The sequence below is a fragment of the Gossypium arboreum genome, unplaced genomic scaffold (assembly GCF_025698485.1).
Source record: "Gossypium arboreum isolate Shixiya-1 unplaced genomic scaffold, ASM2569848v2 Contig00169, whole genome shotgun sequence".
NCBI lineage: Eukaryota > Viridiplantae > Streptophyta > Magnoliopsida > Malvales > Malvaceae > Gossypium > Gossypium arboreum.
This window is the reverse complement of record NW_026440298.1, coordinates 44,493-68,330: the sequence shown is the minus strand read 5'-3', so window position 1 is coordinate 68,330 and position 23,838 is coordinate 44,493. Positions and strand designations below refer to the sequence as shown.

At 38.1% G+C, this 23,838-nt stretch overlaps 35 non-coding genes and 31 pseudogenes across 35 annotated transcripts; all 66 read right to left on the bottom strand.

Annotated features, from left to right (window-relative positions):
- Positions 1-90: 90 nt before the first annotated feature.
- Positions 91-209, bottom strand: LOC128287824 (5S ribosomal RNA). Its single transcript, XR_008278526.1, has one exon. It is a non-coding gene; the product is annotated as a 5S ribosomal RNA (ribosomal RNA).
- A 177-nt stretch (positions 210-386) lies between these two features.
- Positions 387-505, bottom strand: LOC128287953 (5S ribosomal RNA; annotated as a pseudogene).
- A 176-nt stretch (positions 506-681) lies between these two features.
- LOC128287835 (5S ribosomal RNA) lies at positions 682-801 on the bottom strand. The gene has a single exon (XR_008278537.1). It is a non-coding gene; the product is annotated as a 5S ribosomal RNA (ribosomal RNA).
- Positions 802-1,266: 465 nt separating this feature from the next.
- LOC128288015 (5S ribosomal RNA) lies at positions 1,267-1,386 on the bottom strand (annotated as a pseudogene).
- Positions 1,387-1,563: 177 nt separating this feature from the next.
- On the bottom strand, positions 1,564-1,683 carry LOC128287791 (5S ribosomal RNA). The gene has a single exon (XR_008278493.1). It is a non-coding gene; the product is annotated as a 5S ribosomal RNA (ribosomal RNA).
- A 459-nt stretch (positions 1,684-2,142) lies between these two features.
- Positions 2,143-2,262, bottom strand: LOC128288237 (5S ribosomal RNA; annotated as a pseudogene).
- Positions 2,263-2,433: 171 nt separating this feature from the next.
- LOC128288091 (5S ribosomal RNA) lies at positions 2,434-2,552 on the bottom strand (annotated as a pseudogene).
- Positions 2,553-2,725: 173 nt separating this feature from the next.
- On the bottom strand, positions 2,726-2,845 carry LOC128287854 (5S ribosomal RNA). The gene has a single exon (XR_008278556.1). It is a non-coding gene; the product is annotated as a 5S ribosomal RNA (ribosomal RNA).
- Positions 2,846-3,308: 463 nt separating this feature from the next.
- Positions 3,309-3,427, bottom strand: LOC128288042 (5S ribosomal RNA; annotated as a pseudogene).
- A 179-nt stretch (positions 3,428-3,606) lies between these two features.
- LOC128288213 (5S ribosomal RNA) lies at positions 3,607-3,726 on the bottom strand (annotated as a pseudogene).
- Positions 3,727-3,894: 168 nt separating this feature from the next.
- Positions 3,895-4,015, bottom strand: LOC128288242 (5S ribosomal RNA; annotated as a pseudogene).
- Positions 4,016-4,186: 171 nt separating this feature from the next.
- Positions 4,187-4,306, bottom strand: LOC128288113 (5S ribosomal RNA; annotated as a pseudogene).
- Positions 4,307-4,482: 176 nt separating this feature from the next.
- On the bottom strand, positions 4,483-4,601 carry LOC128288056 (5S ribosomal RNA; annotated as a pseudogene).
- Positions 4,602-4,779: 178 nt separating this feature from the next.
- LOC128287989 (5S ribosomal RNA) lies at positions 4,780-4,899 on the bottom strand (annotated as a pseudogene).
- Positions 4,900-5,073: 174 nt separating this feature from the next.
- On the bottom strand, positions 5,074-5,192 carry LOC128287837 (5S ribosomal RNA). Its single transcript, XR_008278539.1, has one exon. It is a non-coding gene; the product is annotated as a 5S ribosomal RNA (ribosomal RNA).
- Positions 5,193-5,368: 176 nt separating this feature from the next.
- On the bottom strand, positions 5,369-5,487 carry LOC128287945 (5S ribosomal RNA). The gene has a single exon (XR_008278647.1). It is a non-coding gene; the product is annotated as a 5S ribosomal RNA (ribosomal RNA).
- A 180-nt stretch (positions 5,488-5,667) lies between these two features.
- LOC128287853 (5S ribosomal RNA) lies at positions 5,668-5,787 on the bottom strand. Its single transcript, XR_008278555.1, has one exon. It is a non-coding gene; the product is annotated as a 5S ribosomal RNA (ribosomal RNA).
- Positions 5,788-5,961: 174 nt separating this feature from the next.
- Positions 5,962-6,081, bottom strand: LOC128287803 (5S ribosomal RNA). Its single transcript, XR_008278505.1, has one exon. It is a non-coding gene; the product is annotated as a 5S ribosomal RNA (ribosomal RNA).
- Positions 6,082-6,256: 175 nt separating this feature from the next.
- On the bottom strand, positions 6,257-6,375 carry LOC128288163 (5S ribosomal RNA). Its single transcript, XR_008278679.1, has one exon. It is a non-coding gene; the product is annotated as a 5S ribosomal RNA (ribosomal RNA).
- Positions 6,376-6,551: 176 nt separating this feature from the next.
- LOC128287949 (5S ribosomal RNA) lies at positions 6,552-6,670 on the bottom strand. The gene has a single exon (XR_008278651.1). It is a non-coding gene; the product is annotated as a 5S ribosomal RNA (ribosomal RNA).
- A 178-nt stretch (positions 6,671-6,848) lies between these two features.
- On the bottom strand, positions 6,849-6,966 carry LOC128288114 (5S ribosomal RNA; annotated as a pseudogene).
- Positions 6,967-7,143: 177 nt separating this feature from the next.
- On the bottom strand, positions 7,144-7,263 carry LOC128287972 (5S ribosomal RNA; annotated as a pseudogene).
- A 175-nt stretch (positions 7,264-7,438) lies between these two features.
- On the bottom strand, positions 7,439-7,558 carry LOC128287908 (5S ribosomal RNA). Its single transcript, XR_008278610.1, has one exon. It is a non-coding gene; the product is annotated as a 5S ribosomal RNA (ribosomal RNA).
- A 174-nt stretch (positions 7,559-7,732) lies between these two features.
- Positions 7,733-7,849, bottom strand: LOC128288087 (5S ribosomal RNA; annotated as a pseudogene).
- A 175-nt stretch (positions 7,850-8,024) lies between these two features.
- LOC128287868 (5S ribosomal RNA) lies at positions 8,025-8,143 on the bottom strand. Its single transcript, XR_008278570.1, has one exon. It is a non-coding gene; the product is annotated as a 5S ribosomal RNA (ribosomal RNA).
- Positions 8,144-8,319: 176 nt separating this feature from the next.
- On the bottom strand, positions 8,320-8,439 carry LOC128287845 (5S ribosomal RNA). The gene has a single exon (XR_008278547.1). It is a non-coding gene; the product is annotated as a 5S ribosomal RNA (ribosomal RNA).
- A 174-nt stretch (positions 8,440-8,613) lies between these two features.
- LOC128287899 (5S ribosomal RNA) lies at positions 8,614-8,733 on the bottom strand. The gene has a single exon (XR_008278601.1). It is a non-coding gene; the product is annotated as a 5S ribosomal RNA (ribosomal RNA).
- A 177-nt stretch (positions 8,734-8,910) lies between these two features.
- On the bottom strand, positions 8,911-9,029 carry LOC128288055 (5S ribosomal RNA; annotated as a pseudogene).
- Positions 9,030-9,207: 178 nt separating this feature from the next.
- LOC128287890 (5S ribosomal RNA) lies at positions 9,208-9,327 on the bottom strand. Its single transcript, XR_008278592.1, has one exon. It is a non-coding gene; the product is annotated as a 5S ribosomal RNA (ribosomal RNA).
- Positions 9,328-9,501: 174 nt separating this feature from the next.
- On the bottom strand, positions 9,502-9,620 carry LOC128287836 (5S ribosomal RNA). The gene has a single exon (XR_008278538.1). It is a non-coding gene; the product is annotated as a 5S ribosomal RNA (ribosomal RNA).
- Positions 9,621-9,797: 177 nt separating this feature from the next.
- LOC128288060 (5S ribosomal RNA) lies at positions 9,798-9,916 on the bottom strand (annotated as a pseudogene).
- Positions 9,917-10,094: 178 nt separating this feature from the next.
- Positions 10,095-10,212, bottom strand: LOC128288063 (5S ribosomal RNA; annotated as a pseudogene).
- A 178-nt stretch (positions 10,213-10,390) lies between these two features.
- LOC128287957 (5S ribosomal RNA) lies at positions 10,391-10,510 on the bottom strand (annotated as a pseudogene).
- A 177-nt stretch (positions 10,511-10,687) lies between these two features.
- On the bottom strand, positions 10,688-10,806 carry LOC128287961 (5S ribosomal RNA). Its single transcript, XR_008278655.1, has one exon. It is a non-coding gene; the product is annotated as a 5S ribosomal RNA (ribosomal RNA).
- Positions 10,807-10,983: 177 nt separating this feature from the next.
- Positions 10,984-11,102, bottom strand: LOC128287983 (5S ribosomal RNA; annotated as a pseudogene).
- A 179-nt stretch (positions 11,103-11,281) lies between these two features.
- LOC128287873 (5S ribosomal RNA) lies at positions 11,282-11,400 on the bottom strand. Its single transcript, XR_008278575.1, has one exon. It is a non-coding gene; the product is annotated as a 5S ribosomal RNA (ribosomal RNA).
- Positions 11,401-11,577: 177 nt separating this feature from the next.
- LOC128287978 (5S ribosomal RNA) lies at positions 11,578-11,697 on the bottom strand (annotated as a pseudogene).
- Positions 11,698-11,872: 175 nt separating this feature from the next.
- On the bottom strand, positions 11,873-11,992 carry LOC128287869 (5S ribosomal RNA). Its single transcript, XR_008278571.1, has one exon. It is a non-coding gene; the product is annotated as a 5S ribosomal RNA (ribosomal RNA).
- A 174-nt stretch (positions 11,993-12,166) lies between these two features.
- Positions 12,167-12,285, bottom strand: LOC128288152 (5S ribosomal RNA). The gene has a single exon (XR_008278678.1). It is a non-coding gene; the product is annotated as a 5S ribosomal RNA (ribosomal RNA).
- Positions 12,286-12,462: 177 nt separating this feature from the next.
- On the bottom strand, positions 12,463-12,579 carry LOC128288216 (5S ribosomal RNA; annotated as a pseudogene).
- Positions 12,580-13,045: 466 nt separating this feature from the next.
- LOC128288095 (5S ribosomal RNA) lies at positions 13,046-13,164 on the bottom strand. Its single transcript, XR_008278670.1, has one exon. It is a non-coding gene; the product is annotated as a 5S ribosomal RNA (ribosomal RNA).
- Positions 13,165-13,340: 176 nt separating this feature from the next.
- LOC128288025 (5S ribosomal RNA) lies at positions 13,341-13,460 on the bottom strand (annotated as a pseudogene).
- Positions 13,461-13,636: 176 nt separating this feature from the next.
- On the bottom strand, positions 13,637-13,758 carry LOC128288116 (5S ribosomal RNA; annotated as a pseudogene).
- Positions 13,759-13,929: 171 nt separating this feature from the next.
- LOC128287973 (5S ribosomal RNA) lies at positions 13,930-14,048 on the bottom strand. The gene has a single exon (XR_008278657.1). It is a non-coding gene; the product is annotated as a 5S ribosomal RNA (ribosomal RNA).
- A 3,382-nt stretch (positions 14,049-17,430) lies between these two features.
- LOC128288047 (5S ribosomal RNA) lies at positions 17,431-17,549 on the bottom strand (annotated as a pseudogene).
- Positions 17,550-17,727: 178 nt separating this feature from the next.
- On the bottom strand, positions 17,728-17,846 carry LOC128287863 (5S ribosomal RNA). Its single transcript, XR_008278565.1, has one exon. It is a non-coding gene; the product is annotated as a 5S ribosomal RNA (ribosomal RNA).
- A 174-nt stretch (positions 17,847-18,020) lies between these two features.
- Positions 18,021-18,140, bottom strand: LOC128287993 (5S ribosomal RNA; annotated as a pseudogene).
- Positions 18,141-18,315: 175 nt separating this feature from the next.
- LOC128287790 (5S ribosomal RNA) lies at positions 18,316-18,435 on the bottom strand. The gene has a single exon (XR_008278492.1). It is a non-coding gene; the product is annotated as a 5S ribosomal RNA (ribosomal RNA).
- A 173-nt stretch (positions 18,436-18,608) lies between these two features.
- LOC128288207 (5S ribosomal RNA) lies at positions 18,609-18,727 on the bottom strand. The gene has a single exon (XR_008278683.1). It is a non-coding gene; the product is annotated as a 5S ribosomal RNA (ribosomal RNA).
- A 175-nt stretch (positions 18,728-18,902) lies between these two features.
- Positions 18,903-19,021, bottom strand: LOC128287944 (5S ribosomal RNA). The gene has a single exon (XR_008278646.1). It is a non-coding gene; the product is annotated as a 5S ribosomal RNA (ribosomal RNA).
- Positions 19,022-19,197: 176 nt separating this feature from the next.
- LOC128288111 (5S ribosomal RNA) lies at positions 19,198-19,317 on the bottom strand (annotated as a pseudogene).
- A 176-nt stretch (positions 19,318-19,493) lies between these two features.
- Positions 19,494-19,613, bottom strand: LOC128287911 (5S ribosomal RNA). Its single transcript, XR_008278613.1, has one exon. It is a non-coding gene; the product is annotated as a 5S ribosomal RNA (ribosomal RNA).
- Positions 19,614-19,787: 174 nt separating this feature from the next.
- On the bottom strand, positions 19,788-19,906 carry LOC128287820 (5S ribosomal RNA). The gene has a single exon (XR_008278522.1). It is a non-coding gene; the product is annotated as a 5S ribosomal RNA (ribosomal RNA).
- A 176-nt stretch (positions 19,907-20,082) lies between these two features.
- Positions 20,083-20,201, bottom strand: LOC128288050 (5S ribosomal RNA; annotated as a pseudogene).
- A 177-nt stretch (positions 20,202-20,378) lies between these two features.
- LOC128288005 (5S ribosomal RNA) lies at positions 20,379-20,496 on the bottom strand (annotated as a pseudogene).
- A 175-nt stretch (positions 20,497-20,671) lies between these two features.
- Positions 20,672-20,791, bottom strand: LOC128287898 (5S ribosomal RNA). Its single transcript, XR_008278600.1, has one exon. It is a non-coding gene; the product is annotated as a 5S ribosomal RNA (ribosomal RNA).
- A 177-nt stretch (positions 20,792-20,968) lies between these two features.
- Positions 20,969-21,087, bottom strand: LOC128287870 (5S ribosomal RNA). The gene has a single exon (XR_008278572.1). It is a non-coding gene; the product is annotated as a 5S ribosomal RNA (ribosomal RNA).
- A 176-nt stretch (positions 21,088-21,263) lies between these two features.
- Positions 21,264-21,382, bottom strand: LOC128288108 (5S ribosomal RNA; annotated as a pseudogene).
- Positions 21,383-21,560: 178 nt separating this feature from the next.
- On the bottom strand, positions 21,561-21,679 carry LOC128287858 (5S ribosomal RNA). Its single transcript, XR_008278560.1, has one exon. It is a non-coding gene; the product is annotated as a 5S ribosomal RNA (ribosomal RNA).
- Positions 21,680-21,857: 178 nt separating this feature from the next.
- Positions 21,858-21,976, bottom strand: LOC128287841 (5S ribosomal RNA). Its single transcript, XR_008278543.1, has one exon. It is a non-coding gene; the product is annotated as a 5S ribosomal RNA (ribosomal RNA).
- A 175-nt stretch (positions 21,977-22,151) lies between these two features.
- On the bottom strand, positions 22,152-22,271 carry LOC128288120 (5S ribosomal RNA; annotated as a pseudogene).
- Positions 22,272-22,446: 175 nt separating this feature from the next.
- Positions 22,447-22,566, bottom strand: LOC128288072 (5S ribosomal RNA; annotated as a pseudogene).
- Positions 22,567-22,740: 174 nt separating this feature from the next.
- On the bottom strand, positions 22,741-22,859 carry LOC128287795 (5S ribosomal RNA). The gene has a single exon (XR_008278497.1). It is a non-coding gene; the product is annotated as a 5S ribosomal RNA (ribosomal RNA).
- A 177-nt stretch (positions 22,860-23,036) lies between these two features.
- Positions 23,037-23,155, bottom strand: LOC128288009 (5S ribosomal RNA; annotated as a pseudogene).
- Positions 23,156-23,332: 177 nt separating this feature from the next.
- LOC128287883 (5S ribosomal RNA) lies at positions 23,333-23,452 on the bottom strand. Its single transcript, XR_008278585.1, has one exon. It is a non-coding gene; the product is annotated as a 5S ribosomal RNA (ribosomal RNA).
- A 176-nt stretch (positions 23,453-23,628) lies between these two features.
- On the bottom strand, positions 23,629-23,747 carry LOC128287874 (5S ribosomal RNA). The gene has a single exon (XR_008278576.1). It is a non-coding gene; the product is annotated as a 5S ribosomal RNA (ribosomal RNA).
- Positions 23,748-23,838: the final 91 nt, after the last annotated feature.

The following is a 23,838-nucleotide window of genomic DNA, read 5'->3' as shown; positions in this document are numbered from 1 at the left end:
GCGTTTCGAGTGATTTATTTCATAAATAACTAATTAGTTAAACGATGAGATAAAAAAATAGAAAAAAATTAAATGAGATATAAAATTGGACGGGTGCAACACGAGGACTTCCTAGAAGGTCACCCATCCTAGTACTACTCTTGCCCAAGCACGCTTAATTGCGAAGTTCTGATGGGATCCGGAGCATTAGTGCTGGTATGATCGCACCCATCAATTCTTGCACATTGTATTTATGTAAAGGCTACCGCTGATCGCACTTGAGCCTCGAATTTGAATTTGAATACTACCAAATAGCATTTCGAGTGATTTATTTCGTAAATTAGTAATTAGTTAAACAATGAGATATAAAAAAAATAGAAAAAAATTAAATGAGATATAAAATTGGAGGGGTGAAACACGAGGACTTCCCACGAGGTCACCAATCCTAGAACTACTCTCGCCCAAGCACGCTTAACTGCAAGGTTCTGATGGGATCCGGTGCATTAGTGCTGGTATGATTGCACCCGTCAATTCTTGCGCATTCTATTTATATAAAGGCTAACCCTGATCGCACCTGAGCCTCGAATTTGAATTTAAATACGACCAAATAACGTTTAGAGTGATTTATTTCGTAAATAACTAACTAGTTAAACGATGAGATATAAAAAAATGGAAAAAAATTAAATGAGATATAAAATAGGAGGGGTGCAACACGAGGATTTCTCACCAAGTCACCCATCCTAGTACTACTCTCGCCCAAGCACGCTTAAACTGCGGAGTTCTGATGTGATCCGGTGCATTAGTGCTGGTATAATCGCACCCGTCAATTCTTGCGCATTCTATTTTTGCAAAGGCTACCCCTGATCGCACTTGAGCGTCGAATTTCAATTTAAATATGACAAAATAGCGTTTCGAGTGATTTATTTCGTAAATAACTAATTAGTTAAACGATGAGATAAAAAAATAGAAAAAATTAAATGAGATATAATATTGACGGTGCAACACGAGGACTTCCTGAAGGTCACCCATCCTAGTACTACTCTCGCCAAGAACGCTTAATCATGAGTTCGATGGGATCCGAGCATTAGTCTTTGCCGTATGATCGCACCCATCAATTCTTGCGCTTTGTATTTATGTAAAGGCTACCGCTGATCGCACTTGAGCCTCGAATTTGAATTTAAATACGACCAAATAATATTTAGAGTGATTTATTTCGTAAATAACTAATAAGTTAAACGATGAGATATAAAAAAAATGGAAAAAAAATTAAATCAGATATAATATACAGGGGTGCAGCACGAGGACTTCTCACCAAGTTACCCATCCTAGTACTACTCTCGCCCAAGCACGCTTAAACTGCGGAGTTCTGATGGGATCCGGTGGATTAGTGCTGGTATGATCTTACCCGTCAATGCTTGGGCATTCTATTTATATAAAGGCAACCCCATATCGCACATGAGCCTCGAATTTGAATTGAAATACGACCAAATAATGTTTCAAGTGTCTTATTTCGTAAATAACTAATTAGTTAAACGTTGAGATATAAAAAAATGGAAAAAAAATTAAATGAGATATAAAATAGGAGGGGTGCAACACGAGGACTTCTCACCAAGTCACCCATCCTAGTACTACTCTCGCCCAAGCACGCTTAAACTGCGGAGTTCTGATGGGATCCGGTGCATTAGTGCTGGTATGATCGCACCCGTCAATTCTTGCGCATTCTATTTTTGCAAAGGCTACCCCTGATCACACTTGAGCGTCGAATTTCAATTTAAATACGACCAAATAGCGTTTCGAGTGATTTATTTCGTAAATAACTAATTAGTTAAACGATGAGATAAAAAATAGAAAAAAATTAAATGAGATATAAAATTGACGGGTGCAACACGAGGACTTCCTGAAGGTCACCCATCCTAGTACTACTCTTGCCCAAGCACGCTTAAATGCGGAGTTCGATCGGATCCAAAGGCATTAGTGCTTTGGTATGATCGCACCTGTCAATTCTTAGCATTCTATTTTGCTAAGGCTACCCCGATCGCACTTGAGCGTCAATTTCAATTTAAATCGACCAAATAGCGTTTGAGTGATTTATTTCAGTAAATAACTAATTAGTTAAACGATGAGATAAAAAAATTGAAAAAATTAAATGAGATATAAAATTGACTGGTGCAACACGAGGACTTCCTAGAAGGTCACCCATCCTAGTACTACTCTTGCCCAAGCACGCTTAATGCATGGAGTTCGATGGGATCCGGAGCATTAGTCTTTGGTATGATCGCACCCATCAATTCTTGCGCATTGTATTTATGTAAAGGCTACAATGATTGCACTTGAGCCTCGAATTTGAATTTAAATACTACCAAATAGCATTTCGGTGATTTATTTCAGTAAATTAGTAATTAGTTAAGTGATGAGAGATAAAAATAGAAAAAATCAAATCGGATATAAAATTGGAGGGTGCAACAGGAGGACTTCCCACGAGGTCACCAACCCTAGAACGACTCTCGCCCAAGCACGCTTAACTGCAAGGTTCTGATGGGATCCGGTGCATTAGTGCTGGTATGATTACACCGTCAATTCTTGCGCATTCTATTTATATAAAGGCTAACCACGATCGCTTTGAGCCTCGAATTTGAATTTAAATACCAAATAACGTTTAGAGTGATTTATTTCGTAAATAACTAATTAGTTAAACGATGACATATAAAAAAATGGAAAAAAAAATTAAATGAGATATAAAATAAGAGGGGTGCAACACGAGGATTTCTCACTAAATCACCCATCCTAGTACTACTCTCGCCCAAGCATGCTTAAACTGCGGAGTTCTGATGGGATCCGGTGCATTAGTGCTGGTATGATCGCACCCGTCAATTCTTGCGCATTCTATTTTTGCAAAGGCTACCCCTGATTGCACTTGAGCTTCAAATTTCAATTTAAATACGACAAAATAGCGTTTCAAGTGATTTATTTCGTAAATAACTAATTAGTTAAACGATGAGATAAAAAATAGAAAAAATTAAATGAGATATAAAATTGACGGGTGCAACACGAGGACTTCCTGTAAGGTCACCCATCCTAGTACTACTCTTACCCAAGCACGCTTAATCGCAGAGTTTTGATGGGATCCTAGCATTAGTCTTTGGTATGATCGCACCCATCAATTCTTGCGCATTGTATTTATGTAAAGGCTACAATGATCGCACTTGAGCCTCGAATTTGAATTTAAATACTACCAAATAGCATTTCGGTGATTTATTTCAGTAAATTAGTAATTAGTTAAGCGATGAGAGATAAAAATAGAAAAAAATCAAATCAGATATAAAATTGGAGGGGTGCAACAGGAGGACTTCCCACGAGGTCACCAATCCTAGAACGACTCTCGCCCAAGCACGCTTAACTGCAAGGTTCTGATGGGATCCGGTGCATTAGTGCTGGTATGATTACACCCGTCAATTCTTGCGGATTCTATTTATATAAAGGCTAACCCTGATCGCACCTGAGCCTCGAATTTGAATTTAAATACGACCAAATAACGTTTAGAGTGATTTATTTCGTAAATAACTAATTAGTTAAACGATGACATATAAAAAAAATGGAAAAAAAAATTAAATGAGATATAAAATAAGAGGGGTGCAACACGAGGATTTCTCACTAAATCACCCATCCTAGTACTACTCTCGCCCAAGCATGCTTAAATCTGGAGTTACGATGGGATCCGGTGCATTAGTCTTTGGTATGATCGCACCTGCCAATTCTTAGCATTCTATTTTTGCAAAGGCTACCCCGATCACACTTGAGCGTCAATTTCAATTTAAATACGACCAAATAGCGTTTAGTGATTTATTTCAGTAAATAACTAATTAGTTAAGCGATGAGATAAAAAATAGAAAAAATTAAATGAGATATAAAATTGGGCGGGTGCAACACGAGGACTTCCTGTAAGGTCACCCATCCTAGTACTACTCTTGCCCAAGCACGCTTAAACTGCGGAGTTACGATGGGATCCATTGCATTAGTCTTTGGTATGATCGCACCAAATCAATTCTTGCGCATTCTATTTTTGCAAAGGCTACCTGATCGCACTTGAGCGTCAATTTCAATTTAAATACGACCAAATAGCGTTTGAGTGATTTATTTCAGTAAATAACTAATTAGTTAAGCGATGAGATAAAAAAATAGAAAAAATTAAATGAGATATAAAATTGAATGGGTGCAACACGAGGGCTTCCTAGAAGGTCACCCATCCTAGTACTACTCTTGCCCAAGCACGCTTAATCGCGGAGTTACGATGGGATCCGGAGCATTAGTCTTTGGTATGATCGCACCCATCAATTCTTGCGCATTGTATTTATGTAAAGGCTACAGCTGATCGCACTTGAGCCTCGAATTTGAATTTAAATACTACCAAATAGCATTTCGAGTGATTTATTTCGTAAATTAGTAATTAGTTAAGCGATGAGAGATAAAAAAATAGAAAAATATCAAATCAGATATAAAATTGGAGGGGTACAACACGAGGACTTCCCACGAGGTCACCAATCCTAGAACGACTCTCGCCCAAGCACGCTGAACTGCAAGGTTCTGATGGGATCCGGTGCATTAGTGCTGGTATGATTACACCCGTCAATTCTTGCGCATTCTATTTATATAAAGGCTAACCCTGATCGCACCTGAGCCTCGAATTTGAATTTACATACCACCAAATAACGTTTAGAGTGATTTATTTCGTAAATAACTAATTAGTTAAACGATGAGATATAAAAAAAATGGAAAAAAAATTAAATGAGATATAAAATAAGAGGGGTGCAACAAGAGGATTTCTCACTAAATCACCCATCCTAGTACTACTCTCGCCCAAGCATGCTTAAACTGCGGAGTTCTGATGGGATCCGGTGCATTAGTGCTGGTATGATCGCATCCGTCAATTCTTGCGCATTCTATTTTTGCAAAGGCTACCCCTGATCGCACTTGAGCGTCGAATTTCAATCTAAATACGACCAAATAGCGTTTTGAGTGATTTATTTCGTAAATAACTAATTAGTTAAACGATGAGATAAAAAAATAGAAAAAAATTAAATGAGATATAAAATTGGACGGGTGCAACACGAGGACTTCCCAGATGGTCACCCATCCTAGTACTACTCTTACCCAAGCACGCTTAACTGCAGAGTTTTGATGGGATCCGGAGCATTAGTGCTGGTATGATCGCACCCATCAATTCTTGCGCATTGTATTTATGTAAAGGCTACAGCTGATCGCACTTGAGCTTCGAATTTGAATTTAAATACTACCAAATAGCATTTCGAGTGATTTATTTCGTAAATTAGTAATTAGTTAAGCGATGAGAGATAAAAAAATAGAAAAAAATCAAATCAGATATAAAATTGGAGGGGTGCAACACGAGGACTTCCCACGAGGTCACCAATCCTAGAACGACTCTCGCCCAAGCACGCTTAACTGCAAGGTTCTGATGGGATCCGGTGCATTAGTGCTGGTATGATTACACCCGTCAATTCTTGCGCATTCTATTTATATAAAGGCTAACCACGATCGCACTTTTGAGCCTCAATTTGAATTTAAATCGACCAAATAACGTTTAGAGTGATTTATTTCAGTAAATAACTAATTAGTTAAGCGATGAGATATAAAAAAAATGGAAAAAAAAATTAAATGAGATATAAAATAAGAGGGGTGCAACACGAGGATTTCTCACTAAATCACCCATCCTAGTACTACTCTCGCCCAAGCATGCTTAAACTGCGGAGTTCTGATGGGATCCGGTGCATTAGTGCTGGTATGATCGCACCCGTCAATTCTTGAGCATTCTATTTTTGCAAAGGCTACCCCTGATCGCACTTGAGCGTCGAATTTCAATTTAAATACGACCAAATAGCGTTTCGAGTGATTTATTTCGTAAATAACTAATTAGTTAAACGATGAGATAAAAAAATAGAAAAAAATTAAATGAGATATAAAATTGGACGGGTGCAACACGAGGACTTCCCAGAAGGTCACCCATCCTAGTACTACTCTTGCCCAAGCACGCTTAAACTGCGGAGTTCTGATGGGATCCAGTGCATTAGTGCTGGTATGATCGCACCCGTCAATTCTTGCGTATTCTATTTTTGCAAAGGCTACCCCTGATCGCACTTGAGCGTCGAATTTCAATTTAACTACGACCAGATAGCGTTTCGAGTGATTTATTTCGTAAATAACTAATTAGTTAAACGATGAGATAAAAAAAATAGAAAAAAATTAAATGAGATATAAAATTGGACGGGTGCAACACGAGGGCTTCCTAGAAGGTCACCCATCCTAGTACTACTCTTGCCCAAGCACGCTTAACTGCGGAGTTCTGATGGGATCCGGAGCATTAGTGCTGGTATGATCGCACCCATCAATTCTTGCGCATTGTATTTATGTAAAGGCTACAGCTGATCGCACTTGAGCCTCGAATTTGAATTTAAATACTACCAAATAGCATTTCGAGTGATTTATTTCGTAAATTAGTAATTAGTTAAGCGATGAGAGATAAAAAAATAGAAAAAAATCAAATCAGATATAAAATTGGAGGGGTGCAACACGAGGACTTCCCACGAGGTCACCAATCCTAGAACGACTCTCGCCCAAGCACGCTTAACTGCAAGGTTCTTATGGGATCCGGTGCATTAGTGCTGGTATGATTGCACCCGTCAATTCTTGCGCATTCTATTTATATAAAGGCTAACACTGATCACACCTGAGCCTCGAATTTGAATTTAAATACGACCAAATAACGTTTAGAGTGATTTATTTCGTAAGTAACTAATTAGTTAAACGATGAGATATAGAAAAAAATAGAAAATAAATTAAATGAGATATAAAATAGGAGGGTGCAACACGAGGATTTCTCACCAAGTCAACCATCCTAGTACTAATCTCGCCCAAGCACGCTTAATCATGGAGTTCGATGGGATCTGGTGCATTAGTGCTGTTATGATCGCACTCGTCAATTCTTCTGCATTCTATTTATATAAAGGCTACCCCTTATCGCACTTGAGCTTCGAATTTGAATTTAAATACGACCAAATAGCGTTTCGAGTGATTTATTTCGTAAATTAGTAATTAGTTAAACGATGAGATATAAAAAAAATAGAAAAAAATTAAATGAGATATAAAATTAGAGGGGTGCAACACGAGGACTTCCCACGAGGTCACCAATCCTAGAACTACTCTCGCCCAAGCACGCTTAAACTGCGGAGTTCTGATGGGATCCGGTGCATTAGTGCTGGTATGATCTTACCCGTCAATTCTTGCGCATTCTATTTATATAAAGGCTACCCATATCGCATATGAGCCTCGAATTTGAATTGAAATACGACCAAATAATGTTTCGAGTGTCTTATTTCGTAAATAACTAATTAGTTAAACGATGTGATATAAAAAACTGGAAAAAAATTAAATGAGATGTAAAATAGGAAGGGTGCAACACGAGGACTTCTTACCAAGTCACCCATCCTAGTACTACTCTCGTCCAAGCACGCTTAAACTGCGGAGTTCTGATGGGATCCGGTGCATTAGTGCTAGTATGATCGCACTCGTCAATTCTTGCGCATTCTATTTTTGCAAAGGCTACCCCTGATCGCACTTGACTGTTGAATTTCAATTTAAATACGAATAAATAGCGTTTCGAGTGATTTATTTCATAAATAACTAATTAGTTAAACGATGAGATAAAAAAATAGAAAAAAATTAAATGAGATATAAAATTGGACGGGTGCAACACGAGGCCTTCCTAGAAGGTCACCCATCCTAGTACTACTCTTGCCCAAGCACGCTTAATCATGGAGTTCGATGGGATCCGAGCATTAGTGCCGGTATGATCGCACCATCAATTCTTGCACATTGTATTTATGTAAAGGCTATCGCTGATCGCACTTGAGCCTCGAATTTGAATTTGAATACGACCAAATAGCATTTCGAGTGATTTATTCCGTAAATTAGTAATTAGTTAAACGATGAGATATAAAAAAATAGAAAAAAATTAAATGAGATATAAAATTGGAGGGGTGCAACACGAGGACTTCCCACGAGGTCACCAATCCTAGAACTACTCTCGCCCAAGCACGCTTAACTGCAAGGTTCTGATGGGATCCGGTGCATTAGTGCTGGTATGATTGCACCCGTCAATTCTTGCGCATTCTATTTATATAAAGGCTAACCCTGATCGCACTTGAGCCTCGAATTTGAATTTAAATACGACCAAATAACGTTTAGAGTGATTTATTTCGTAAATAACTAATTAGTTAAACGATGAGATATAAAAAAATGGAAAAAAATTAAATGAGATATAAAATAGGAGGGGTGCAACACGAGGATTTCTCACCAAGTCACCCATCCTAGTACTACTCTCGCCCAAGCACGCTTAAACTGCGGAGTTCTGATGCGATCCGGTGCATTAGTGCTGGTATAATCGCACCCGTCAATTCTTGCGCATTCTATTTTTGCAAAGGCTACCCCTGATCGCACTTGAGCGTCGAATTTCAATTTAAATACGACAAAATAGCGTTTCAAGTGATTTATTTCGTAAATAACTAATTAGTTAAACGATGAGATAAAAAAAAAGAAAAAAATTAAATGAGATATAAAATTGGACGGGTGCAACACGAGGACTTCCCAGAAGGTCAACCATCCTAGTACTACTCTCGCCCAAGCACGCTTCACTGCGGAGTTCTGATGGGATCCGGAGCATTTGTCTTTGGTATGATCGCACCCATCAATTCTTGCGCTTTGTATTTATGTAAAGGTTACCGCTGATCACACTTGAGCCTCGAATTTGAATTTAAATACGACCAAATAGCGTTTCGAGTGATTTATTTCGTAAATTAGTAATTAGTTAAACGATGAGATATAAAAAAAATAGAAAAAAATTAAATGAGATATAAAATTGGAGGGGTGCAACACGAGGACTTCCCACGAGGTCACCAATCCTAGAACTACTCTCGCCCAAGCACGCATAACTGCAAGGTTCTGATGGGATCCGGTGCATTAGTGTTGGTATGATTGCAACCGTCAATTCTTGCGCATCCTATTTATATAAAGGCTAACCCTGATCGCACCTGAGCCTCGAATTTGAATTTAAATACGACCAAATAACGTTTAGAGTGATTTATTTCGTAAATAACTAATTAGTTAAACGATGAGATATAAAAAAAATGGAAAAAAAATTAAATGAGATATAAAATAAGAGGGGTGCAACACGAGGATTTCTCACTAAATCACCCATCCTAGTACTACTCTCGCCCAAGCATGCTTAAACTGTGGAGTTCTGATGGGATCCGGTGCATTAGTGCTGGTATGATCGCACCCGTCAATTCTTGCGCATTCTATTTTTGCAAAGGCTACCCTTGATCGCACTTGAGCGTCAAATTTCAATTTAAATACGACAAAATAGCGTTTCAAGTGATTTATTTCGTAAATAACTAATTAGTTAAACGATGAGATAAAAAAATAGGAAAAAATTAAATGAGATATAAAATTGGACGGGTGCAACACGAGGAATTCCCAGAAGGTCACCCATCCTAGTACTACTCTTACCCAAGCACGCTTAACTGCAGAGTTTTGATGGGATCCGGAGCATTAGTGCTGGTATGATCGCACCCATCAATTCTTGCGCTTTGTATTTATGTAAAGGCTACCGCTGATCGCACTTGAGCCTCGAATTTTAATTTAAATACAACCAAATAGCATTTCGAGTGATTTATTTCGTAAATTAGTAATTAGTTAAACAATGAGATATAAAAAAAATAGAAAAAAATTAAATGAGATATAAAATTGGAGGGGTGAAACACGAGGACTTCCCGCGAGGTCACCAATCCTAGAACTACTCTCGCCCAAGCACGCTTAACTGTAAGGTTCTGATGGGATCCGGTGCATTAGTGCTGGTATGATTGCCCCCGTCAATTCTTGCGCATTCTATTTATATAAAGGCAAACCCTGATCGCACCTGAGACTCGAATTTGAATTTAAATACGACCAAATTACGTTTTGGAGTGATTTTTTTTGTAAATAACTAATTAGTTAAACGATGAGATATAAAAAATGGAAAAAAAAATTAAATGAGATATAAAATAGGAGGGGTGCAACACGAGGATTTCTCACCAAGTCACCCATCCTAGTACTAATCTCGTCCAAGCACGCTTAAATGCGAGTTCTAATGGGATCCGGTGCATTAGTGCTGTTATGATCGCACTCGTCAATTCTTGCGCATTCTATTTATATAAAGGCTAACCCTGATCGCACCTGAGCCTCTAATTTGAATTTAAATACGACCAAATAACGTTTAGAGTGATTTATTTCGTAAATAACTAATTAGTTAAACGATGAGATATAAAAAAAATGGAAAAAAAATTAAATGAGATATAAAATAAGAGGGGTGCAACACGAGGATTTCTCACTAAGTCACCCATCCTAGTACTACTCTGGCCCAAGCATGCTTAAACTGTGGAGTTCTGATGGGATCCGGTACATTAGTGCTGGTATGATCGCACCCGTTAATTCCTGCGCATTCTATTCTTCTAAAGGCTATCCCTGGTCGTACTTGAGCGTCGAATTTCAATTTAAAAACGACCAAATAGTGTTTCGAGTGATTTATTTCGTGAATAACTAATTAGTTAAACGATTAGATATAAAAAAAATAGAAAAAAATTAAATGAGATATAAAAATAGAGGGGTGCAATACGAGGACTTCTCAGGAGGTCACCCATCCTAGTACTACTCTAGCCCAAGCACGCTTAACTGCGGAGTTCTGATGGGATCCGGAGCATTAGTGCTGGTATGATCGCACCCATCAATTCTTGCGCTTTGTATTTATGTAAAGGCTACCGCTGATCGCACTTAAGCCTCGAATTTGAATTTAAATACGACCAAATAGCGTTTCGAGTGATTTATTTCGTAAATTAGTAATTAGTTAAACGATGAGATATAAAAAAAGTAGAAAAAAATTAAATGAGATATAAAATTAGAGGGGTGCAACACGAGGACTTCCCACGAGGTCACCAATCCTAGAACTACTCTCGCCCAAGCACGCATAACTGCAAGGTTCTTATGGGATCCGGTGCATTAGTGCTGGTATGATTGCACCCGTCAATTCTTGCGCATTCTATTTATATAAAGGCTAACCCTGATCACACCTGAGCCTCGAATTTGAATTTAAATACGACCAAATAACGTTTAGAGTGATTTATTTCGTAAATAACTAATTAGTTAAACGATGAGATATAGAAAAAAATAGAAAATAAATTAAATGAGATATAAAATAGGAGGGGTGCAACACGAGGATTTCTCACCAAGTCAACCATCCTAGTACTAATCTCGCCCAAGCACGCTTAACTGCGGAGTTCTGATGGGATCTGGTGCATTAGTGCTGTTATGATCGCACTCGTCAATTCTTCTGCATTCTATTTATATAAAGGCTACCCCTTATCGCACTTGAGCTTCGAATTTGAATTTAAATACAACCAAATAGCGTTTCGAGTGATTTATTTCATAAATTAGTAATTAGTTAAACGATGAGATATAAAAAAAATCGAAAAAAATTAAATGAGATATAAAATTAGAGGGGTGCAACACGAGGACTTCCCACGAGGTCACCAATCCTAGAACTACTCTCGCCCAAGCACGCTTAAACTGCGGAGTTCTGATGGGATCCGGTGTATTAGTGCTGGTATGATCTTACCCGTCAATTCTTGCGCATTCTATTTATATAAAGGCTACCCATATCGCATATGAGCCTCGAATTTGAATTGAAATACGACCAAATAATGTTTCGAGTGTCTTATTTCGTAAATAACTAATTAGTTAAACGATGCGATATAAAAAACTGGCAAAAAATTAAATGAGATGTAAAATAGGAAGGGTGCAACACGAGGACTTCTTACCAAGTCACCCATCCTAGTACTACTCTCGCCCAAGCACGCTTAAACTGCGGAGTTCTGATGGGATCCGGTGCATTAGTGCTAGTATGATCGCACTCGTCAATTCTTGCGCATTCTATTTTTGCAAAGGCTACCCCTGATCGCACCTGAGTGTCGAATTTCAATTTAAATACGAATAAATAGCGTTTCGAGTGATTTATTTCATAAATAACTAATTAGTTAAACGATGAGATAAAAAAATAGAAAAAAATTAAATGAGATATAAAATTGGACGGGTGCAACACGAGGACTTCCTAGAAGGTCACCCATCCTAGTACTACTCTTGCCCAAGCACGCTTAACTACGGAGTTCTGATGGGATCCGGAGCATTAGTGCTGGTATGATCGCACCCATCAATTCTTGCACATTGTATTTATGTAAAGGCTACCGCTGATCGCACTTGAGCCTCGAATTTGAATTTGAATACGACCAAATAGCATTTCGAGTGATTTATTTCGTAAATTAGTAATTAGTTAAACGATGAGATATAAAAAAAATAGAAAAAAATTAAATGAGATATAAAATTGGAGGGGTGCAACACGAGGACTTCCCACGAGGTCACCAATCCTAGAACTACTCTCGCCAAGCACGCTTAATCGCAAGGTTCTGATGGGATCCGAGCATTAGTGCCGGTATGATTGCACCCGTCAATTCTTGTGCATTCTATTTATATAAAGGCTAACCCTGATCGCACTTGAGCCTCGAATTTGAATTTAAATACGACCAAATAGCGTTTAGAGTGATTTATTTCGTAAATAACTAATTAGTTAAACGATGAGATATAAAAAATGGAAAAAATTAAATGAGATATAAAATAGGAGGGTGCAACACGAGGATTTCTCACCAAGTCACCCATCCTAGTACTACTCTCGCCCAAGCACGCTTAAATCTGCGGAGTTACGATACGATCCGGTGCATTAGTCTTTGGTATAATCGCACCGCCAATTCTTGCGCATTCTATTTTGCAAAGGCTACCCCGATCGCACTTGAGCGTCGAATTTCAATTTAAATACGACAAAATAGCGTTTCGAGTGATTTATTTCGTAAATAACTAATTAGTTAAACGATGAGATAAAAAAATAGAAAAAAAATAAATGAGATATAATATTGGACGGGTGCAACACGAGGACTTCCCAGAAGGTCACCCATCCTAGTACTACTCTCGCCCAAGAACGCTTAACTGCGGAGTTCTGATGGGATCCGGAGCATTAGTGCTGGTATGATCGCACCCATCAATTCTTGCGCTTTGTATTTATGTAAAGGCTACCGAGAATCGCACTTGAGCCTCGAATTTGAATTTAAATACGACCAAATAATATTTAGAGTGATTTATTTCGTAAATAACTAATTAGTTAAACGATGAGATATAAAAAAATGGAAAAAAAATTAAATCAGATATAATATACAAGGGTGCAGCACGAGGACTTCTCACCAAGTTACCCATCCTAGTACTACTCTCGCCCAAGCACGCTTAAACTGCGGAGTTCTGATGGGATCCGGTGGATTAGTGCTGGTATGATCTTACCCGTCAATGCTTGCGCATTCTATTTATATAAAGGCAACCCCATATCGCACATGAGCCTCGAATTTGAATTGAAATACGACCAAATAATGTTTCAAGTGTCTTATTTCGTAAATAACAAATTAGTTAAACGTTGAGATATAAAAAAATGGAAAAAAATTAAATGAGATATAAAATAGGAGGGGTGCAACACGAGGACTTCTCACCAAGTCACCCATCCTAGTACTACTCTCGCCCAAGCACGCTTAAATCTGCGGAGTTCGATGGGATCCGGTATTAGTAGTCTTTGGTATGATCGCACCCGTCAATTCTTGCGCATTCTATTTTTGCAAAGGCTACCCCTGATCGCACTTGAGCGTCGAATTTCAATTTAAATACGACAAAATAGCGTTTCAAGTGATTTATTTCGTAAATAACTAATTAGTTAAACGATGAGATAAAAAAAAAAAAAATTAAATGAGATATAAAATTGGACGGGTGCAACACGAGGACTTCCCAGAAGGTCACCCATCCTAGTACTACTCTCGCCCAAGCACGCTTCACTGCGGAGTTCTGATGGGATCCGGAGCATTAGTGCTGGTATGATCGCACCCATCAATTCTTGCGCTTTGTATTTATGTAAAGGTTACCGCTGATCACACTTGAGCCTCGAATTTGAATTTAAATACGACCAAATAGCGTTTCGAGTGATTTATTTCGTAAATTAGTAATTAGTTAAACGATGAGATATAAAAAAAATAGAAAAAAATTAAATGAGATATAAAATTGGAGGGGTGCTGTAACACCCCGAACCCGAGACCATCGCCGGTGTCGGACACGAGGGGTTAGCAAGCCAAGTTCACTTGTTTTGCCCATCCATTGGATATTTCCAGTCAGGCTGGAAAAACTGCATCACTGTCGCCTTAAAAATCATATCTCGAGTTTCAAAACTCGGAAACTGATTTCGTAAATTTTCCCTGAATTTAGACTCATATATCCATCCATGGATTTATTTCTAGAATTTTTGGTCGGGCCAATTGGTATATTTTATTAGTTAAAATCACCCATGTTACAGGGATCGACTGCTCTGACCTTCGCGCGGTATAACTTGAATATCTATATGTACAGGGCTTTAATGCTGGTGTCGTTTGTTTCTAATGAAACTAGACTCAAAATGGAATCTGTACATATAAGGTATGTCTCCTAATTCTTTTTGGATAATTTATAGTGAATTTTTAAAGTTGCGACAGGGAACCCAGAAACCATTCTGGCCCTGTCTCACAATAGCTTTAATATCTCTTAACCTGTAACTCCTATGACCATTTAGTTTCTTCCATAAGAAAATAGACTCATCAAGGTTCATTTACATAGCTTATTCACTATTTAATTCCATTCCTATGAATTTTGGTGATTTTTCACATTCACGCCACTGCAGCTGGCAGCATCTGTTTTAAGGTAGGGCTTACCTATTTGGTAGTCTCCATGAATCAACTAGTCTTGCCATACATAGGTTCATATATGATCATTTTAACCATACCAATGGCTGATCATATGACCAACATTCCTAATTCAAGCCATAGCCACATCATGACACCAAATATATATATACAAACCACAATTAGTCTAAGTTCATGCTTCCTTTTCAAGCCATTTTAGCATGGCCGTACATACTTACATTACAACATATTCAACAAACATGAGGTAGTCCTATACATACCATCTCAAGTTCAACCAAAATTTATACCAAAATGGAGGCTTGATAGTGTGGATGACTTGACTTCAACGATCCCAAATCCGATTGCTTGACGAAATCTAACAAAAACCGAGAGCCAAAGCAACGGGTAAGCATTTTATGCTTAGTAAGTCTCAAGGAATATAATCAACTCTAATTACAGCAATACATTCACATAGCCAAATGCATCATTTCATTTATACACATTCTTACTTCACACTTCATCATTATATAATTTCACAAAGTATCAATCAATTCAATAACTGAAATTCATTAGTCGATTGAGCGAATGTTGCTCAAACATGTCGACTTTCCAATGCACATATAACGTACCTTATCCTTTGGGCTTTTCGAGTGTCTTGATTGAATTCATTACAGCAACCAACACTCACCTCCAGCCCAAGATTCTTGAATATAACCGGATATAATCACGTGCACAAATGCCTTCGGTCTTAGCCCGGATAGAATAACTCGCATACGAATGCCTTGGTCTTAGCCCTGATATAGCCACTAGCACAATTGCCTTGGTCTTAACCCTGATATAATTTCAGCATAATTGTCTTGAGTTTAGCCCGGATATCATTCAATTTCCCATGAACACATACATCAATTATCATTGGACATACATAATTCATTTTCGTTACTAAGGCTCAAACGCAATTATAGTCACAAGCATATTCGCCTTCCGGGACTTAGCCCGGTATCATTCAATTTCTCATACACACACATAAATCAATAATCATACACATCCATACTTCATCTCACATAATTCAAGTAAGGTCACTTCTTGAGGACTTACCTCGGATGTTGTCGAGCGGGTTTTTCGCTATTCGATCACCTTTTCCTTCCCTTGTCCAATTGTGGCCCTCTTAGCTCTTGAGCTAATTCAAACAAATTCAATTTATTAAAACCTCATTGTGCTTGCTTATGGCCTAATATGACAAGGATTTTAAATGGTCATATGGCCACTCTTTAGCTTGAATACACAATGGTCATGCACATTTTATACTACATCAAGCAAATTCAATACAATTTATTTGAGCATCAAGGAAATGCTAAGGCCTTCAATAGGCTACCCAAGGCCGAATATTCATGTACATGTTGAGGTCAATTTTGCACTTAATACCTCACAAAAACAGCATGCAATTTACTAATTAATGCTTTGCACATTGTGGCCCAAAACTTATAATATAGCATCAAGCACTTATATGTGTGCTAGGCCGAATTGTGCTTGCAATTTCACAAGCATTCTTCCACATTTTCTTCTTTAAACCAATATATTCATCACTTAGTTCATAACCAAACATAATGTGCAATCATATATATGCATATATGAGCATGGCGAATTTTCAAGGTGTCCATAGCCATCCAAAACACAAATTTTAACTAACATGCAAAAAGCATGAATCATGCTCAAGAATGCATCATGGCGAATATGACAATCATGCTCCTTTTCAACTTCAATCATAATAAAACAAAGAGAAAACTCATAGTCTTACTCAAGAGTAGACAATCCATCTTTGCATGCATCATCATCAAGCTTCACACTTAGCATGCAATGGCTTTATCACTATAACAACTTTGGCCAAATACCATTTCCATGGCATACCAAAGATTTGAGCCATGGCTAACATGCACATCAAGTTAGCAACCAAAACATGCATGAAACTCCCAACACAACCTCATACATACCTTAATCTTGATGCAAATTTAGCCAAATCACCTTCTAGATCTCTTCTAAACAAAGGAAATGAAGCAAAATCCTTCTTCCTCTTAGTATTTTCGGCCAAAAGGAGAGAGCAAGCATGAACAAATTTTTTTTTTTTTTTTTCTCTTCTTGGTTGCACGGCAATGGGGTATGCTACTCTCTCACACATATTTTTTTTTTCATTCTTTTCTTACCCATGCTTATTTGTTTACTATTTCTCCCTAATGCCCAACAAAACATGTTTCATGACATGTTTAACCCATATCTCTTTGTCATGGCCGCCATTACTTGTAAAAGGGGAATTTGACATGCAAGTCCATTATTTTGCATGCATGCTTTAATTAGTCATCACCCCTTTCCCTACCGTATTTTCAAAGTTCACTACTAAGTCCTTTCTAGTGGAATTCACCTTTATAACACTAAATCAATCATCAAAAAAATGTCATACATGAATACACACATATTATAGGCATCGAAATAAATTTTAAATTATTGTTATGCCTCGGTTTTGTGGTCCCGAAACCACATTCCGGCTAGGGTCTATTTTGGGCTGTCACAGGTGCAACACGAGGACTTCCCACGAGGTCACCAATCCTAGAACTACTCTCGCCCAAGCACGCATAACTGCAAGGTTCTGATGGGATCCGGTGCATTAGTGCTGGTATGATTGCAACCGTCAATTCTTGCGAATTCTATTTATATAAAGGCTAACCCTGATCGCAGCTGAGCCTCGAATTTGAATTTAAATACGACCAAATAACGTTTAGAGTGATTTATTTCGTAAATAACTACTTAGTTAAATGATGAGATATAGAAAAAAATGAAAAAAAATTAAATGAGATATAAAATAGGAGGGGTGCAACACGAAGTTTTCTCACCAAGTCACCCATCCTAGTACTAATCTCGCCCAAGCACGCTTAACTGCAGAGTTCTGATGGGATCCGGTGCATTAGTGCTGTTATGATCGCACTCGTCAATTCTTGTGCATTCTATTTATATAAAGGCTACCCTTATCGCACTTGAGCTTCGAATTTGAATTTAAATACGACCAAATAGCGTTTCGAGTGATTTATTTTGTAAATAACCAATTAGTTAAACGATTAGATATAAAAAAATGGAAAAAAATTAAATGAGATATAAAATACAGGGGTGCAACACGAGGACTTCTCACCAAGTGACCCATCCTAGTACTACTCTCGCCCAAGCACGCTTAAACTGCAGAGTTCTGATGGGATCCGGTGCATTAGTGCTGGTATGATCTTACCCGTCAATTCTTGCGCATTCTATTTATATAAAGGCTACCCCATATCGCACATGAGCCTCGAATTTGAATTGAAATACGACCAAATAATGTTTCGAGTGTCTTATTTCGTAAATAACTAATTAGTTAAACGATGCGATATAAAACAATGGAAAAAATTAAATGAGATATAAAATAGGAGGGGTGCAACACGAGGACTTCTCACCAAGTCACCCATCCTAGTACTACTCTCGCCCAAGCACGCTTAAACTGCGGAGTTCTGATGGGATCCGGTGCATTAGTGCTGGTATGATCGCACCCGTCAATTCTTGCGCATTCTATTTTTGCAAAGGCTACCCCTGATCGTACTTGAGCGTCGAATTTCAATTTAAATACGACCAAATAGCGTTTCGAGTGATTTATTTCGTAAATAACTAATTAGTTAAACGATGAGATAAAAAATAAAAAAAAATTAAATGAGATATAAAATTGGACGGGTGCAACACGAGGACTTCCCAGAAGGTCACCCATCCTAGTACTACTCTCACCCAAGCACGCTTAACTGCGGAGTTCTGGTGGGATCCGGAGCATTAGTGCTGGTATGATCGCACCCATCAATTCTTACGCTTTGTATTTATGTAAAGGCTACCGCTGATCGCACTTGAGCCTCGAATTTGAATTTAAATACGACCAAATAGCGTTTCTAGTGATTTATTTCGTAAATTAGTAATTAGTTAAACGATGAGATATAAAAAATAGAAAAAAATTAAATGAGATATAAAATTCGAGGGGTGCAACACGAGGACTTCCCGCGAGGTCACCAATCCTAGAACTACTCTCGCCCAAGCACGATTAACTGCAAGGTTCTGATGGGATCCGGTGCATTAGTGCTGGTATGATTGCACCCGTCAATTCTTGCGCATTCTATTTATATAAAGGCTAACCCTGATCGCACCTGAGCCTCGAATTTGAATTTAAATACGACCAAATAACGTTTAGAGTGATTTATTTCGTAAATAACTAATTAGTTAAAGGATGAGATATAAAAAAAATGGAAAAAAATTAAATGAGATATACTATACAGGGGTGCAACACGAGGACTTCTCACCAAGTGACCCATACTAGTACTACTCTCGCCCAAGCATGCTTAAACTGCGGAGTTCTGATGGGATCCGGTGCATTAGTGGAGGTATGATCTTACCCGTCAATGCTTGCGCATTCTATTTATATAAAGGCTACCCCATATCGCACATGAGCCTCGAATTTGAATTGAAATACGACCAAATAATGTTTCAAGTGTCTTATTTCGTAAATAACTAATTAGTTAAACGATGAGATATAAAAAAATGGAAAAAAATTAAATGAGATATAAAGTAGGAGGGGTGCAACACGAGGACTTCTCACCAAGTCACCCATCCTAGTACTACTCTCTCCCAAGCACGCTTAAACTGCGGAGTTCTGCTGGGATCCGGTGCATTAGTGCTGGTATGATCGCACCCGTCAATTCTTGCGCATTCTATTTTTGCAAAGGCTACCCCTGATCGCACTTGAGTGTCGAATTTCAATTTAAATACGAAAAAATAGCGTTTCGAGTGATTTATTTCGTAAATAACTAATTAGTTAAACGATGAGATAAAAAAATAGAAAAAAATTAAATGAGATATAAAATTGGACGGGTGCAACACGAGGACTTTCCAAAAGGTCACCCATCCTAGTACAACTCTCGCCCAAGCACGCTTAACTACGGAGTTTTAATGGGATCCGGAGCATTAGTGCTGGTATGATCGCACCCATCAATTCTTGCGCTTTGTATTTATGTAAAGGCTACCGCAGATCACACTTGAGCCTCGAATTTGAATTTAAATACGACCAAATAGCGTTTCGAGTGATTTATTTCGTAAATTAGTAATTAGTTAAATGATGAGATATAAAAAAAATAGAAAAAATTAAATGAGATATAAAATTGGAGGGGTGCAACACAAGGACTTCCCGCGAGGTCACCATTCCTAGAACTACTCTCGTCCAAGCACGCTTAACTGCAAGGTTCTGATGGGATCCGGTGCATTAGTGCTGGTATGATTGCACCGGTCAATTCTTGCGCATTCTATTTACATAAAGGCTAACCCTGATTGCACCTGAGCCTCGAATTTGAATTTAAATACGACCAAATAACGTTTAGAGTGATTTATTTTGTAAATAACTAATTAGTTAAACGTTGAGATATAAAAAAATGGAAAAAAAATTAAATGAGATATAAAATAGGAGGGCTGCAACACGAGTATTTCTCACCAAGTCACCCATCCTAGTACTACTCTCGTCCAAGCACGCTTAACTGCGAGTTCTGATGGGATCCGGTGCATTAGTGCTGATATGATCGCACTCGTCAATTCTTGTGCATTTTATATATATAAAGGCTACCCCTTATCGCACTTGAGCCTTGAATTTGAATTTAAATACGACCAAATAACGTTTCGAGTGATTGATTTCTTAAATAACCAATTAGTTAAACGATTAGATATAAAAAAATGGAAAAAAATTAAATGAGATATAAAATAGAGGGGTGCAACACGAGGTCTTCTCACCAAGTCACCCATCCTAGTACTACTCTCGTCCAAGCACGCTTAAACTGCGGAGTTCTGATGGGATCCGGTGCATTAGTGCTGTTATGATCGCACTCGTCAATTCTTGTGCATTTTATATATATAAAGGCTACCCCTTATCGCACTTGAGCCTCGAATTTGAATTTAAATACGACCAAATAATGTTTAGAGTGATTTATTTCGTAAATAACTAATTAGTTAAACGATGAGATATAAAAAAATGGAAAAAAAATTAAATGAGATATAAAATAGGAGGGGTGCAACACGAGGATTTCTCACAAGTCACCCATCCTAGTACTACTCTCGCCCAAGCACGCTTAAACTGCGGAGTTCTGATGGGATCCGGTGCATTAGTGCTGGTATGATCACATCCGTCAATTCTTGCGCATTCTATTTTTTCAAAGGCTACCCCTGATCGTACTTGAGCGTCGAATTTCAATTTAAATACGACAAAATAGCGTTTCAAGTGATTTATTTCGTAAATTAGTAATTAGTTAAACGATGACATATAAAAAAATAGAAAAAAATTAAATGAGATAAAAAATTAGAGGGGTACAACACGAGGACTTCCCACAAGGTCACCAATCCTAGAACTACTCTCGCCCATGCACGCTTAACTGCAAGGTTCTGATGGGATCCGGTGCATTAGTGGTGGGATGATTGCACCTGTCAATTCTTGCGCATTCTATTTGTATAAAGGCTAACCCTGATCGCACCTGAGCCTCGAATTTGAATTTAAATACGACCAAATAACGTTTAGAGTGATTGATTTCGTAAATAAATAATTAGTTAAACAATGACATATAGAAAAAAATGGAAAAAAATTAAATGAGATATAAAATAGGAGGGGTGCAACACGAGGATTTCTCACCAAGTCACCCATCCTAGTACTACTCTCGCCCAAGCACGCTTAACTGCGGAGTTCTGATCGGAGCCGGTGCATTAGTGCTGGTATGATTCCACCCTTCAATTCTTGCGCATTCTATTTATATAAAGGCTAACCCTGATCGCACCTGAGCCTCAAATTTGAATTTAAATACGACCAAATAACGTTTAGAGTGATTTATTTCGTAAATAACTACTTAGTTAAACGATGAGATATAGAAAAAACGGAAAAAAAATTAAGTGAGATATAAAATACGAGGGGTGCAACACGAGGATTTCTCACCAAGTCACCCATCCTAGTACTAATCTCGCCCAAGCACGCTTAACAGCGGAGTTCTGATGGGATCCGGTGCATTAGTGCTGTTATGATCGCACTCGTCAATTCTTGTCCATTCTATTTATATAAAGCCTACCCCTTATCGCAATTGAGCTTCGAATTTGAATTTAAATACGACCAAATAGCGTTTCGAGTGATTTATTTCGTAAATAACCAATTAGTTAAACGATTAGATATAAAAAAATGGAAAAACATTAAATGAGCTATAAAATAGAGGGGTGCAACACGAGGACTTCTCACCAAGTGACCCATCCTAGTACTACTCTCGCCCAAGCACGCTTAAACTGCGGAGTTTTGATGGGAGCCGGTGCATTAGTGCTGGTACGATCTTACCCGTCAATGCTTGCGCATTCTATTTATATAAAGGCTACCCCATATCGCACATGAGCCTCAAATTTGAATTGAAATACGACCAAATAAGGTTTCGAGTGTCTTATTTCGTAAATAACTAATTAGTTAAATGATGCGATATAAAAAATGGAAAAAAATTAAATCAGATATAAAATAGGAGGGGTGCAACACGAGGACTTCTGACCAAGTCACCCATCCTAGTACTACTCTCGCCCAACCACGCTTAAACTGCGGAGTTCTGATGTGATCCAGTGCATTACTGCTGGTATGATCACACCTGTCAATTCTTGCGCATTCTATTTTTGCAAAGGCTACCCCTGATCGCACTTGAGCGTCGAATTTCAATTTAAATACGACCAAATAGCGTTTCGAGTGATTTATTTCGTAAATAACTTATTAGTTAAACGATGAGTTAAAAAAATAGAAAAAAATGAATTGAGATATAAAATTGGACGGGTGCAACACGAGGACTTCCTAGAAGGTCACCCATCCTAGTACTACTCTTGCCCAAGCACGCTTAACTGCGGAGTTCTGATGGGATCCGAAGCATTAGTGCTGGTATGATTGCACCCATCAATTCTTGCGCATTGTATTTATGTAAAGGCTACCGCTGATCGCACTTGAGCCTCGAATTTGAATTTAAACACGGCCAAATAGCGTTTCGAGTGATTTATTTCGTAAATTAGTAATTTGTTAAACGATGAGATATAAAAAAAATAGAAAAAAATTAAATGAGATATAAAATTGGAGGGGTGCAACACGAGGACTTCCCACGAGGTCACCAATCCTAGAACTACTCTCGCCCAAGCACGCTTAACTGCAAGGTTCTGATGGGATCTGGTGCATTAGTGCTGGTATGATCTTACCCGTCAATTCTTGCGCATTCTATTTATATAAAGGCTACCCCATATCGCACTTAAGCCTCGAATTTGAATTGAAATACAACCAAATAAAGTTTCGAGTGTCTTATTTCATAAATAACTAATTAGTTAAACAATGAGATATAAAAAAAATGGAAAAAAATTAAATGAGATATAAAATAGGAGGGGTGCAACACGAGGACTTCTCACCAAGTCACCCATCCTAGTACTACTCTCGCCCAAGCACACTTAAACTACGGCGTTCTGATGGGATCCGGTGCATTAGTGCTGGTATGATCGCACCAGTCAATTCTTGCGCATTCTATTTTTGTAAAGGCTACCCCTGATCGCACTTGAGCGTCGACTTTCAATTTAAATAGGACCAAATAGCATTTCGTGTGGTTTATTTCGTAAATAACTAATTAGTTAAACGATGGGATATAAAAAAATTGAAAAAAATTAAATGAGATATAAAATTGGAGGGGTGTAACACGAGGACTTCCCAGGAGGTCACCCATACTAGTACTACTCTCGCCCGAGCATGCTTAACTACGGAGTTCTGATGGGATCCGGAGCATTAGCGCTATTATGATCGCACCCATCAATTCTTGCGCATTGTATTTATGTAAAGGCTACCGCTGATCGCCTTTGAGCCTCGAATTTGAATTTAAATACGACCAAATAGCGTTTC